The sequence below is a fragment of the Myotis yumanensis genome, unplaced genomic scaffold (assembly GCF_028538775.1).
Source record: "Myotis yumanensis isolate MYYU_CA2020_CCGP unplaced genomic scaffold, mMyoYum1.0.hap1 SCAF_2, whole genome shotgun sequence".
NCBI lineage: Eukaryota > Metazoa > Chordata > Mammalia > Chiroptera > Vespertilionidae > Myotis > Myotis yumanensis.
Genome location: NW_027223753.1, coordinates 192,509,121 through 192,521,317, shown reverse-complemented (window position 1 = coordinate 192,521,317; position 12,197 = coordinate 192,509,121). Strand labels below are relative to the sequence as shown.

The following is a 12,197-nucleotide window of genomic DNA, read 5'->3' as shown; positions in this document are numbered from 1 at the left end:
CACAACCCCCCAAATGCACTGTGGCCTGTACCATTCCATGTCTCCCACCATTTCTTGATGATGATACAGGTTGGTGGGTTGGTGACAATGGCCTTATGAATGGCGAGGAGTAATTAAGGCTTTTTCAAGAACTTTTTGGGAACTGGAGAAAGAGTAAGAATCAACTCCAATACCTATAGGCCTAGATTGATTTTTTGGTAACTTCTGATTAAGCTGTTTCTAAGGGGCCTGTGCTAACCTTGATCTAAGATGAGAAACAGCTCTGAAAACCTGTTCAGATTCCAATGGGCAGGATAGGGATTGATACCTTTGGGGGTAGATGCAATACCTACAGACATCCTCAGACTTCTGTCTTTCCTGATGTTTGTTCCTAAGGCATTCAGAGCAGGGCAACAAGTTTTGAAGTCTGCATAGGAAGCAAAGAGAAAAAGGAGATTTTGAACATTGAAGAATTGAAAGACAAATGACATCCCAGCCAGCATGGCTCAATGGTTGAGTATTGACCTATGAACCAGGAGGTTATGGTTCCATTCCCAGTCAGAGCACATGCCTGGGTTGCAGGCTTGATCCCCAGTGGGGGGTGTGCAGGAGGCAGCTGATTAATTGATCAATGGTTCTCTCTCATCATTGATGTTTCTATCTTGCTCTTCCTCCCTCTCCCGTCCTCTCTGAAATAAATAAATAAATAAATAAATAAATAAATAAATAAATAAGACAAATGGCAGTTTGTTAATTGGAAAGACTTTTTTAAAAATTTAAATTCTTTATTGTTTAAAGTATTACATATATCTCATTTTTAATTGGAAAGACTTTTAATAATAATTTAGTCTTACTGGGTAGACTAAACCATGTTTAGAGTAAAGCATTTATTTCTTGCCATAGCTTTAATGGTTTTGCTTCATATTTGAGTTCCCTCCAGATGAGCATGTGAGTAAGCTGATAGAAGGATCAGCTCAGGTCTTGCAGCATTGAGAAGCAAGACTATTGACAAAAGGTAAGCTGCTGGTAATGAAAATTCCATCTTTCAAGTTCTCCCAGAAACACCTTTTGCTTCTAAGACAGATTCTTTTTCTTTCAAAAACCTCTGATCAGTTAGATTCTGTATCCTGTAGCTTCCCTGGAACCTCCCTTGCAAGAACCTCTGGAATTTTTGGATAAACCTGATAGAACAGGAGTGAGCTCACTTTTACTCCTTTTCCATAATTCCCTGCCAGGAACACTCCACAGCACACATTCCGCTTGGTCGCCAAATAGGTGAAGCAGTTTGCTTAGGTTGGGTTATACTTATTTTAATGGCTGTATACATAATTTATGCCAAGGAAGTAGAAAAGTCTCAGTGAAATCTCTGAAAGTTTCTAACAGGAAACCCAGTTTGGCTCCATCTTAGATTTTTGTTAACACACCCAATTTAACAAAACTGTATTATGGGCCTATGTAAACTTTAAATTCAGTTTTTCAGCAACAACTTTGATAGATTATTAACTTCTATCAGGACCAACTAATTAGCAAAGTAAACGAACAAATCAATCATGGTGGGATTCCCATTGCTTTCTCTCTCCCCCACCCCTTTTTTAAATGAAGGGACTTAATTTTTTAGGATAGTTTTAGGTATACAGAAAAAAGTGAACAGAAAGCACAGAGAATTCACAAATACCTCATCTCCCCAACCCCTCACACACAGTTCCCCACTGCATTTTTACAATGAGTGGGATATACAAAGCCTGCAAAATTGACCGCAGGCTCATTGTCCAGCCGCATTCCTGCACATTCATCCAGTGGCTCTTCCCACCTATTTTCTCTCTATCCCTAAAATCAGAAAACCTTACAGCAGCCATACTCAGAATCCCTGTGTGGGAAATAAGAAAAGATGAAACAGAGTGGTAATCATCCTGTAGTAACAATTTTGGTCTTGTCTTTGCCTAATCCCATCCTTAACTGTTTCTTTTGGGTTTTGGTGATATTGAGCCAGAGTTTATTTTCATGCCTAAATTTTTATATATTTTTATTGATTTCAGAGAGAGGAAAGGAGAGGGAGAGAGAGATAGAAATGTAAATGATGAGACAGAATCATCTATCAGCTGCCTCCTGCACGCTCCCTACTGGGGATAGAGCCCATAACCTGGGCATGTGCCCTGACTGGGAATCGAACTTCCTGGTTCATTGAGTCACAATGGCTGAGCTTCATGCCTAATTTTTTTTTATTGTTTAAAGTATTACATATAGTAGTATATATGTTTCCTTTTCCCCCCACTGACCTCCCCCCAGCCACCTCCACCCCCCAGGACATGCCTTCACCCCCCCTAGTGTCTGTGTCTATGGGTTATGCTTATATGCATGCATACAAGTCCTTTGGTTGATCTCTTATTGCCCCCCACCTTCCCACTGAAGTTTAACAGTCTGTTCGATGCTTCTCTGTCTCTGTATCTATTTTTGTTCATCAGTTTATGTTGTTCATTATATTCCACAAATGAGTGAGATCATGTGATATTTATCTTTCTCTGACTGGCTTATTTCACTTAGCATAATGCTCTCCAGGTCCATCCATGCTGCTGCAAAAGGTAACAGTTCTTTCTTTTTTACAGCAGCATAGTATTCCATTGTGTAGATGTACACAGCTTTTTAATCCATTCATCTGCTGATATGCACTTAGATTGTTTCCAAATCTTAGCTATGGTAAATTGTGCTGCTATGAACATAGGGGTGCATATGTCCTTTCTGATTGGTGTTTCTGGTTTCTTGGGATATAGTCCTAAAAGTGGGATTACTGGGTTAAATGGGAATTCCATTTTTAATTTTTTGAGGAAACTCCATACTGTTTTCCACAGTGGCTGCACCAGTCTGTATTCCCACCAGCTGTGCAAGAGGGTTCCTTTTCCTCCACATCCTTGCCAGCACTTGTCAGTTGTTGATTTGTTGATGATAGCTATTCTGACAGGTGCGAGATGGTAACTCATTGTCGTTTTGATTTGCATCTCTTGGACGATTAGTGACTTTGAGCATGTTTTCATATGTCTCTTGGCCTTCTGTATGTCCACTTTCGAAAGGTGTCTATTTAAGTCTTTTGCCCAGTTTTTGATTGGATTGGTTATCTTCTTTTTGTTAAGATGTATGAGTTCTCTATAAATCTTGGAGATTAGGTCCTTATCTGAGGTAACATTGGCAAATATGTTCTCCATGCAGTGGGCTTTCTTGTTGTTTTGTTGATGGTTTCGTTTGCTATGCAGAAGCTTTTTATTTTGATGTAGTCCCATTTGTTTATTTTCTCCTTAGTTTCCATTGCCCTAGGAGTTGCATTGGTAAAGATATTGCTACAACATATGTTTGATATTTTGCTGTCTATGGATTCTTCTAAGATTTTTATGGTTTCCCATCTTACTTTTAAGTCCTTTATCCATTTTGAGTTTGTTTTTGTGTATTGTGTAAGTTGGTGATCTAGTTTCATTTTTTTGCATGTATCTGACCAATTTCCCCAACACCATTATTGAAGAGACTTGTCTTGATTCCATTGTATGCTCTTGCCTCCTTTGTCAAATACTAATTGAGCACAATGGCTTGGATCGATTTCTGGGTTTTCTGTTCTGTTCCATTGGTCTATATGTCTGTTCTTGTGCCAGTACCAGGCAGTTTTGAGAACAGTGGCTTTGTAATATAGCTTGATATCTGGTATTGTGATCCTTCCAACTTTGTTCTTCTTTCTCAGGATTGCTTTGGCTATTTGGAGTCTTTTTTTATTCCATATGCATTTTTGGAGAGTTTGTTCTAGGTCTGTGAAATATGCCATTGGTATCTTAATGGGGATTGCATTTAATCTATAGATTGCTTTGGGTAGTATGGACATTTTAATGATGTTGATTCTACCAATCCATGAACACGGTATATTCTTCCATTTGTTTATGTCTTCCTATATGTCTTTTTTCAATGTCCTGTAGTTTCTATGTACAGGTCTTTTACCTCCTTATTTAAGTTTATTCCCAGGTATCTTAATTTTTTTGGTGCAATGGTAAATGGGATTTTTTGTTGTTGTTGTTATTTCTCTTTCTGTGAGTTCATTATTGGGTATAAAAAAGCCATAGATTTCTGGGTGTTATTTTTGTATCCTGCTACATTGCCAAATTCATTTATTAAATCTAGTTGTTTTTGATGGAGTCTTTAGGGTTTTCTATGTACAATATCATGTCATCTGTGAATAATGACAGTTTTACTTCTCATGCCTAAATTTTATGTACTCTTTTACCTGTCTTCTCATCCACTTTTTCACCAACCAGTCACCTGAGTTATTACTTCATCCTTCCCTAGTGTGATTGCTCCCAGTTCCCCTGAATGTAGTTTTTTCTCCACACCCAGTCTGGGCCCTGGGCCTCACCTGCCACTTGGATCATTCTGCTTTCTGTCTGTCATACTACCTTGATTTAAGAATGTGTGGGAAGGGAGGAGAAGTAATTGAAAAAGTGGTGGCATGCATAGAGGGAAAGAAAAATACCATGTTTGTGGCCAGACTTTGTTTTTTATGGTGTTAGACTATTAATCAAAGCCAATCCCTTTTATCTAAAACTAGTGCCTCGGTGCATGGATTCATGCACATTGAAAGGAAATTAATTATAAGGTGGCCGGCAGGGTGGGACTGGGTGAGACAGACAGGACATGCTCTGGAGCAAATCTCCCGCAATCCCTCCCCAGCTGGCTGCACCTGGGGTGGGGCCACGGTTCTAAGGGCGTCTGCAGAGTGAGTGGGGTCCCTCTGGCAGGTGGGGTCCCTTGGCCTGGCCTGTGGGGATTGGGTTGAAACTGGTTCTCTGACATCCCCTGAGGGGTCCCGGATTGCAAGAGGGTGGTTCTTGGGTGACACACCCCAAAATCGGGCTCCCTCCTCTCTGGTTCCAGGGTGTATCACCTGAGAACCGCCGCTGCCAAGTCACAGTTCAGCAGTTCCTGCGTTGAGCGTCTGCCCCCTGGTGGTCAATGCGCATCATAGCTACTGTTGTACGGTCGGACAGTCACTTAGCCTTTTATATACATAGATATGCCGAGACTATGTTTTTATTTTACTGTACACTTGTTAAATACAAGAAGATTTAACTTGAAAGAATGTAATGTTATATTCATTGTGCTTAATAACATTATAATGGCTTCACTTATTGTGACACTGGGAGACTAGCCTCCTACTGGATAATGGAAATAATGATGCTTTGGGTGCATCTGTCCACACAGAGGGATGAGCAAAGCTTATCAGAGATGATTATAATCACTCTGGAATTGCACTTAACAAATGAAGTGGGAAATGGAAATCTGTATTACAGAGTTCCTCCTCCTTTTGATGGTATCATACTTGTGAATGAACTGAAAAATCTGAGCTCTAGAAGGCTTGTCTGAGTTTACTGGATAAAATGGGTCAGGAGAAAACAGCTGATTAGAAATTCTAGCAATTCACCCTTGTGGTTACATCACATTGAGAGCTCAATACCAGGCTCCTAAATAGGAAGAGGATTGTTTGGTGGATGCCGCTCTCATGGAAGGAGAAGGAAGCAGTGGCAGCAAACTGTCCCTCCTCATTTTTTTTTCCTGACATCCTGATATAACACCCTCTTGTTGTGGGCCCTCTTCCTTAGCATAAACATGTCTGAAATGGATGTGATGTTAATAATCCCTCTTGGGCTGCTCCTCCTAACTCTCAGCTCCTCTCTTGGTTACTTACTTAAATGGGAAAGTCATGGGATGCTGCCAACATCCTCAGAACTAGCCCTGAAGTCATCCCACTTCTTGACTGGGGCTCTGGTCTCTTATAACTCTTTACATTCCATACCTCAATTCAGGGGAAGCCCAGCAGACCAACCAGGTTCATCTCATCAAGCTGTTATATCAGCAGTTTGGGCTAAATTTTCACTTTACTCCTAAAATCCACTCTGAGAAGCTAGAAATTAATTACTTTGGTTGTAGGGAGACAAAATTTAAGAAGCATCATTTCTATGCAAATGTTTCTATGTCTAGGTTGACTTGGCTAGTGCCAAATTATCTCTGATTCATTGTTTAGTTTAAACTAAAATCTTGCCCAATAACCAAACCTCACCCTGTATTTCTAAAGAAAAATAATCATTAATCACTAGTGTCCTGGTGCACAGATTTGTTCACATTGAAAGGAAATTAATTAGAAGAAATATTTTGATATCACTATTTGCATCTTGCTAATGAAAAGAAAATAGGAGTCTACCGAGTCTCCTATCTACCTACAACCAGGACTTCCGATGAGGCATGGGAAATGAGATGAGGTATGGGAAAATGCATGACAAACATTTGGTTAAACTGTAAAATGTTTGCACCTGGCTATAAAGCAAGTCGGGTTCCTGGGCTAAAGAAACTCCAAGGATGCTAGTCTCTAGGGAGAGGAAGCCGGGCATTGCTATGTGATGTTTAACTGGCAACATAGCCACTGTTTCTGGGCTGGGCTGGGCTGTGGGCTGCATTTTGTGCCATGGGGTCCTGGCAGCATTGTCTGTGATTTGGTGAGGTGTTGCTCTGGGGTGGTGGCGGGGCCTATGTCCCACTTGGGGAAAGCCGAGTGTTGGTTTGTTGGCGCCAGCTCCGTGGTGCCATTTATTTTTAAATGGCTAGCATTTAGCATCTGTCCCCTGGTGGTCAGTGTGCATCATAGCTACCGGTCGGATGGACACTTAGCCTTTTATATATATAGATAGTGTTTAGGAATTTTCCCACACATAGACTCACACTTTTTCTTCTAATTCTTATTTTCTCAAAATGGTATATATTAAAACCACAATTCTAAGAAACCTCCTATAGTCAAAATATAAAGTTAAATCCTAATTTAACTAAGTTGAAGGTGTAGGTAGAAATTAAGTACAGTCATGCTTATTTTCCAGAATGGGTTGATCTTTTAATGTGTGAAATGACGTCAACAAGCTGCTGTCGGCCTCTTCTCTGACTGCCTGTACTCTAGCAGCTCCCCTTGCTCTTCTTGCTTATTGTTTTGTCCCATTGCAACCATTTTCCATCTAATGCTCAGGGGTCTCTCCCCCTGCTTCAACTTTTAGTGACTTCTTACAGCTTGTAGAATAAACCCCAGATCCTTATGAGGGCCTACAGCACCCTACACGGTGTGTCCTGGGTGCCCATGCCAGTCCCTCCCTGTCTCACTCATGCATCCAGGACCCCCTCACCTTCCTTCTCTCTGTTGTGAAAAGGCACATCCGGTTCTCGCTGCGTGGAAAGCTCTCCTAGATTGTCTGCCTCGGACGCTGTTTCCTCAAGCCTTTCCCTAGCCTCCTGTCTGAACAATCTTTCCTTGTCACTCTTTATCAAATCCCTATTTATTTCCTCCATTGCACTTATTGCAGACTACCATAGTGATTTTTTTATCATCTGATATTTGTTACTCCCACTGAAATGAGAGCAGATATTTTGTTCTATAACTCCTGCAAATAATGTGATGTCTGACACAGAGTAGGTGTCTAATAAACATTTGTTGACTGAAAGAAAGAAAAAAATGAATGAATTTGAAACATGGGTATGAGAAAAGACTATAGCATGAAATATTGGTCATGATGAAATGTGAAAAATTAAAAGTAACTATTCACATAAGAAAGGAATGCTATATATATGTAAAAGTTCATCTTATAATTCTGTATAATTAAGTCAGAGAGGAAGAATGCTTTACATAAGGTCAAAATAGTTCCTCACTGTTGCAGCCCAATAACATATCCAAGTACCTAAAATTGTATTTTTATGTATAATTTTTAAAAATAGCCCAGCTGGAGTGGCTCTGTGGTTGAGCGTTGACCTATGAACCAGGAGGTCATAGTTTGATTCCTGGTCAGGCCAAGAGCCCAGGTTGTGGGCTCGATCCCCAGTGTGGGGCATGCAGGAGTCAGCTGATCAATGATTCTCTCTCATCATTGATGTTTCTCTCTCTCTCTCTCTCTCTCTCTCTCTCTCTCTCTCTCTCTCTCCCTTCCTTTCTGAAATCAATAAAAACATATTTAAAAACATTTTTACAGGAATCAACATTCAAGAATGCACTGGAATATAACACTGGTATGGACGATATATTTGCAGGCTCAGAAATTTGTGGGAGGATATTTTGACAAAATTTTTGGGACATAATTGTATCCAGCTAGTCTTAATTGATTAAGATGTTATGGATGATTGAGAAGTAATTGGATTAATAATAATGAAAATGTAGGATTGGATGGATATAAGACATGATAAGTCAGACAGGCTGAACGTTTATAATAAAAGTGGAGGTGAAATTCAAGAAGAATATAACAGGATTCATTCTGGGACCATGGTAGGTGTGCCCTGCATAAAGGGGTTTAACACAGGTAATTAGGTGCTTATGCAGTCATTGAAGGGGGAAGAAGCACAGGCGGGGAGGCTTGCCACTGCTGTGAGGTTTGCCTCTGGCCTTCAGAGAATCAGGACTTTGCTATTGATGCCCAGGATAGGAACTGCAGGACACTCTTGCCAACAGTCACAACCCCCTACAGAACCAAGGCTGGCGATCATGTTGGTGTGCCAGAGGACACCTTGAAGCTTCAATTCTGCCAAAGCCATGCATTCTCTCTCGCTGTCAGCAGAGTGATGACGTCTGCTTTCCGCCTATCTTACACATCCCATGCAGTGTCTCCCACTGGCAGGAACTAAACTGGAACCCAGATAGCAAGAGATTCTGGGAAAGTAGTTCTTAGGCTTTGAGACCCTGAGATATAGGGCGGTGCATAAAAAAGGGTGGGAATGGTACCAATCTGGCACAATACGAGGCTAGGAAATATTTGTCACTGCTTTAAAATGCGATTTCTGGCTAGTTAATTTCATTCGATCTAATCCTCACTAAAAATAATAGCCAACAGTTACTAAGGGCACCATGTTAAGAGCTTTTCATGCATTATCTCATTAAGTTTTACAACGGCACAAAATGAAGCTACTATTATATCTCCATTTCCGAAATAAGAAGCTGAGACTCACAGAGTTACAGTAACTTGCTCCAAATTAAACAACTAGTAAGTAAAAGATATGAACTTTGTACTCAGGACTGATTGCCTACAAAGCCAGCAGCTTTTAGGTCTTATACTACACTAGAGGCCCGGTGCATGAATTCATGCATGGGTGGGGTCCCTCTGGTTGGCCTGCAGGGATCGGGCCGAAACCCACAGTCCAACGCCGCCTGCAGCTTCGACCTGCCACTCCCGCTCACCCCAGCCCCGCTGTGCCTGCCGTAGGCTCGCACCTAATTAGTGCTGATCAGGAGAGGCTTGCGTTGCTGCAGAAGCTCTCGCCAGCCATGAGCCCTGCGTCTGGCACCCTCCCAGGGGAGTGGCTGCGGGATCAGGCCGAAACCTGCTCTCTGACATCCCCTGAGGGGTCCCAGATTGCGAGAGGGCACAGGCCAAGTTGAGGGACGCCCACCAGTGTGGGATATGGGTGGTTGGCCAGCCGGGGAGGGACCACGGGAGAGCTCCAGGGCATGTCCAGCCCATCTTGCTCAGTCCCGATCTGCCGGACCCTAGCAGCAAAGCTAACCTACCAGTTGGAGCATCTGCCCCCTGGTGGTCAGTGCACAGCATAGCAACTGGTCGACTGGTTGACTGTCTGCCCCCTGGTGGTCAGTGCATGTCATAGGTCATAGTGAGTTGTTGAGCAGCCTTAGCATATCATTAGCATGTTACGCTTTGATTGTTCAGTTGTTCTGTCGTTTGGTCTATTTGCATATTACCCTTTTATTATAGAGGATGCTACTTGGTAGTCAATTATTAAATTTCTTTATAATCCATGGCCCTAGCTTCAACATAGAACTTGCCAGTCATCTTACAAATGTACATTATTAAGTTGGTGGAACTACTTCACTTCTACGGGGGGAAAAAACCCTAACAAATCTTAAAAAAAAAAAAATCCTCCCAAATGGGATGTTATATTAATGAGAGAAGAGACTACATTTAGAATGGAATTCTATGGTATGAGCTAATTTTTATATATTGATTTTTATATATTGAAGTGTCTGCTGTTATAAAACCACATTATAGAATCTGAAGGTTAGAAGGGACATTCAAGGTTGAAGAATATTCAAGATCCTTTCTAATAGCATTCAACAAGGGGTGGTCCAGCTTGTTTCAGGACTTTTAATGCGTGGGACTTTTAGAACTATGGAGACTGACTGACTGAGGTGGGTGGCGGGCAAGAGCACACAGGATGTTTGCTGCTGGGTGAAGACAAGAAGGTGTAGCCTGGAGGCTGCTTGGTCAGTTTTGTCTCAATGTGGCAAATACAGTGATAAGCTGGAGGCTGCAACCACTGATATCAGTTAGCTTTTGCTGCCCAACCTTGCGTAACCCCATGGCTTATAACTTCTAGCTTGAGTGTCTGTGGTAGATCCAAGAAGGCCAGAGATTGTCACACCTCCCCTTGAAAAGTGGAGTCTATGTGCCTTTCCTTGGAGTCAGGCTGGCCTCTATGATGCTGTGACCAATAGAATTCAATAGAAGTGTTACTGTGTCAGTTCTCAGGTACCGCCTAAACAGATCGGCAGCTTCCACGTTCTTGCAACACTGTCTTTGGGAGTTCTGAGGCATGGTTGAGGAAATTTGACTATCTTGAGACTGGCGTGCTAGAGAGACTATGTGATTGATGAGCCCAGGGTTTTCCATTTCTTTTAAGGCTGTGGATCTGTAGTAAAGCCTCTCAGACTAGCCCATGCCCCAGCTGAATACTGCTGAGTGACCTTAGTTGATGCCTCATGGAGCAGAAAAATAACCTAACTGATCCAGGAGCAGACACCTGACCCATGAAACCATGAGCTGTAATGAGATGGTTATTATTATTTTTAAATTATGTTTTTATTGATTTTTTAGAGAGAGAAGAATGGAGAGGGATAGAGAGATAGAAACAACGATGAGAGAGAAACATTGATTGGCTGCCTCCTACTGGGGATCGAGCCCACAGTCTGGGCATGTGCTCTGACCAGGAATCAAACTAGTGACCTCTTGGTTCATGGGTCGACACTCAACCTCTGAGCTACACCAGCTGGCAAAATGGGTATTTTCAAGTCACTGAGTTTGTGGTACTTTGTTACACAGCAATAGATAACTGGAAAGTGTCTGTAGGATAGGCGAGGGCTGTTTGGTCTAGATTGGCCTCAGCTGGTCTGACCTAGGCTTGCTCATGTGTTTGTGGATCAGTTGGGAACTTTCATTTAGATCAGTGGTTTTCAACCTTGGCTGCACATTAGAATCACCTGGGAATCTTTTTTAAATCCTGATTTCTGGGCCTCATCCTCTGGAAATTCTGTTTCTTTGTTTTGGGGTGGGACCACAACATTAATAACAAAGAAACAGAATTTCCGGAGGATGAGGCCCAGAAATCAGGATTTTTAAAAAGATTCCCAGGTGATTCTAATGTGCAGCCAAGGTTGAGAACCACTGATCTAGATTGTGTTTAGCAGGATTGCTTACTTGGGACAGTTCTGCTTCATGTGTCTCTTATCTTCCTTTGGACCAGCAAGCTTGGCCACACATGTCCTTCTCATGGCAGTGACCAAAGTCCCAGAGAGCAAGTTGAGAGCTAGGCTTGGAAATGGCACCCTGTCATTTCCATCTCTTTCTATTGGTCAAAGTCACATGGCTGAACTCCAAGTCAAAGGATTGGAGTATAGACCTCATTTCTTTTGTGGGAGACTGTGCAAAATCCATCTATCAAAGAATGTGAGTACAGGTAGGAGTGGAAAATTGGAGACAATAATGCAATAATTTGCTTCATTTTAGTTCAGTAAACCTTTATGGGTTTATGGAATATATTATTTGCAAATATTATGCTAGTAACATGGATTCCCCCCCACCCCCCAAAAAAGAGATCTAACTTTCTGTTCTTTAAATGCTTACAGTATAGGCAACCTTTAGGATGAGTAAAAGGGCTTACTGCATTTAGGTTGATTATGAACCTAAACTTCCTTTTAGCTCTTCACTTCTAACACCTCTGTTAAAATTTATACCTGCATTAAACTTCAGACTTAATATTGGAGTTATGTTTTATTGTTATAGTGACTTAAAATTTGGTCAGAAGTCCTTACTTGCTTGAGTCATAGAATTTTTGTCTATGTTTTTATGTTTTTACACAAACATGACAAATTTTTTCAATGAAAAATTAATGATATATATGCACTGTCAGTCAGGTTGCTGTCAAGATTTGCTCCACTGTTT

The 12,197-nt window shown here is 41.5% G+C and overlaps 1 protein-coding gene across 2 annotated transcripts in view; it reads left to right on the top strand.

Annotated features, from left to right (window-relative positions):
- Nucleotides 1–12,197, top strand: part of OTOL1 (otolin 1) — a 38,834-nt gene that overhangs the window by 13,894 nt on the left and 12,743 nt on the right. For both annotated transcript variants that reach the window (XM_070403644.1, XM_070403643.1), the window contains exon 2: nt 910–994. The gene's annotated coding sequence lies outside the window, so the exon portion shown is untranslated. The remainder of the gene's footprint in view (nt 1–909; nt 995–12,197) is intronic.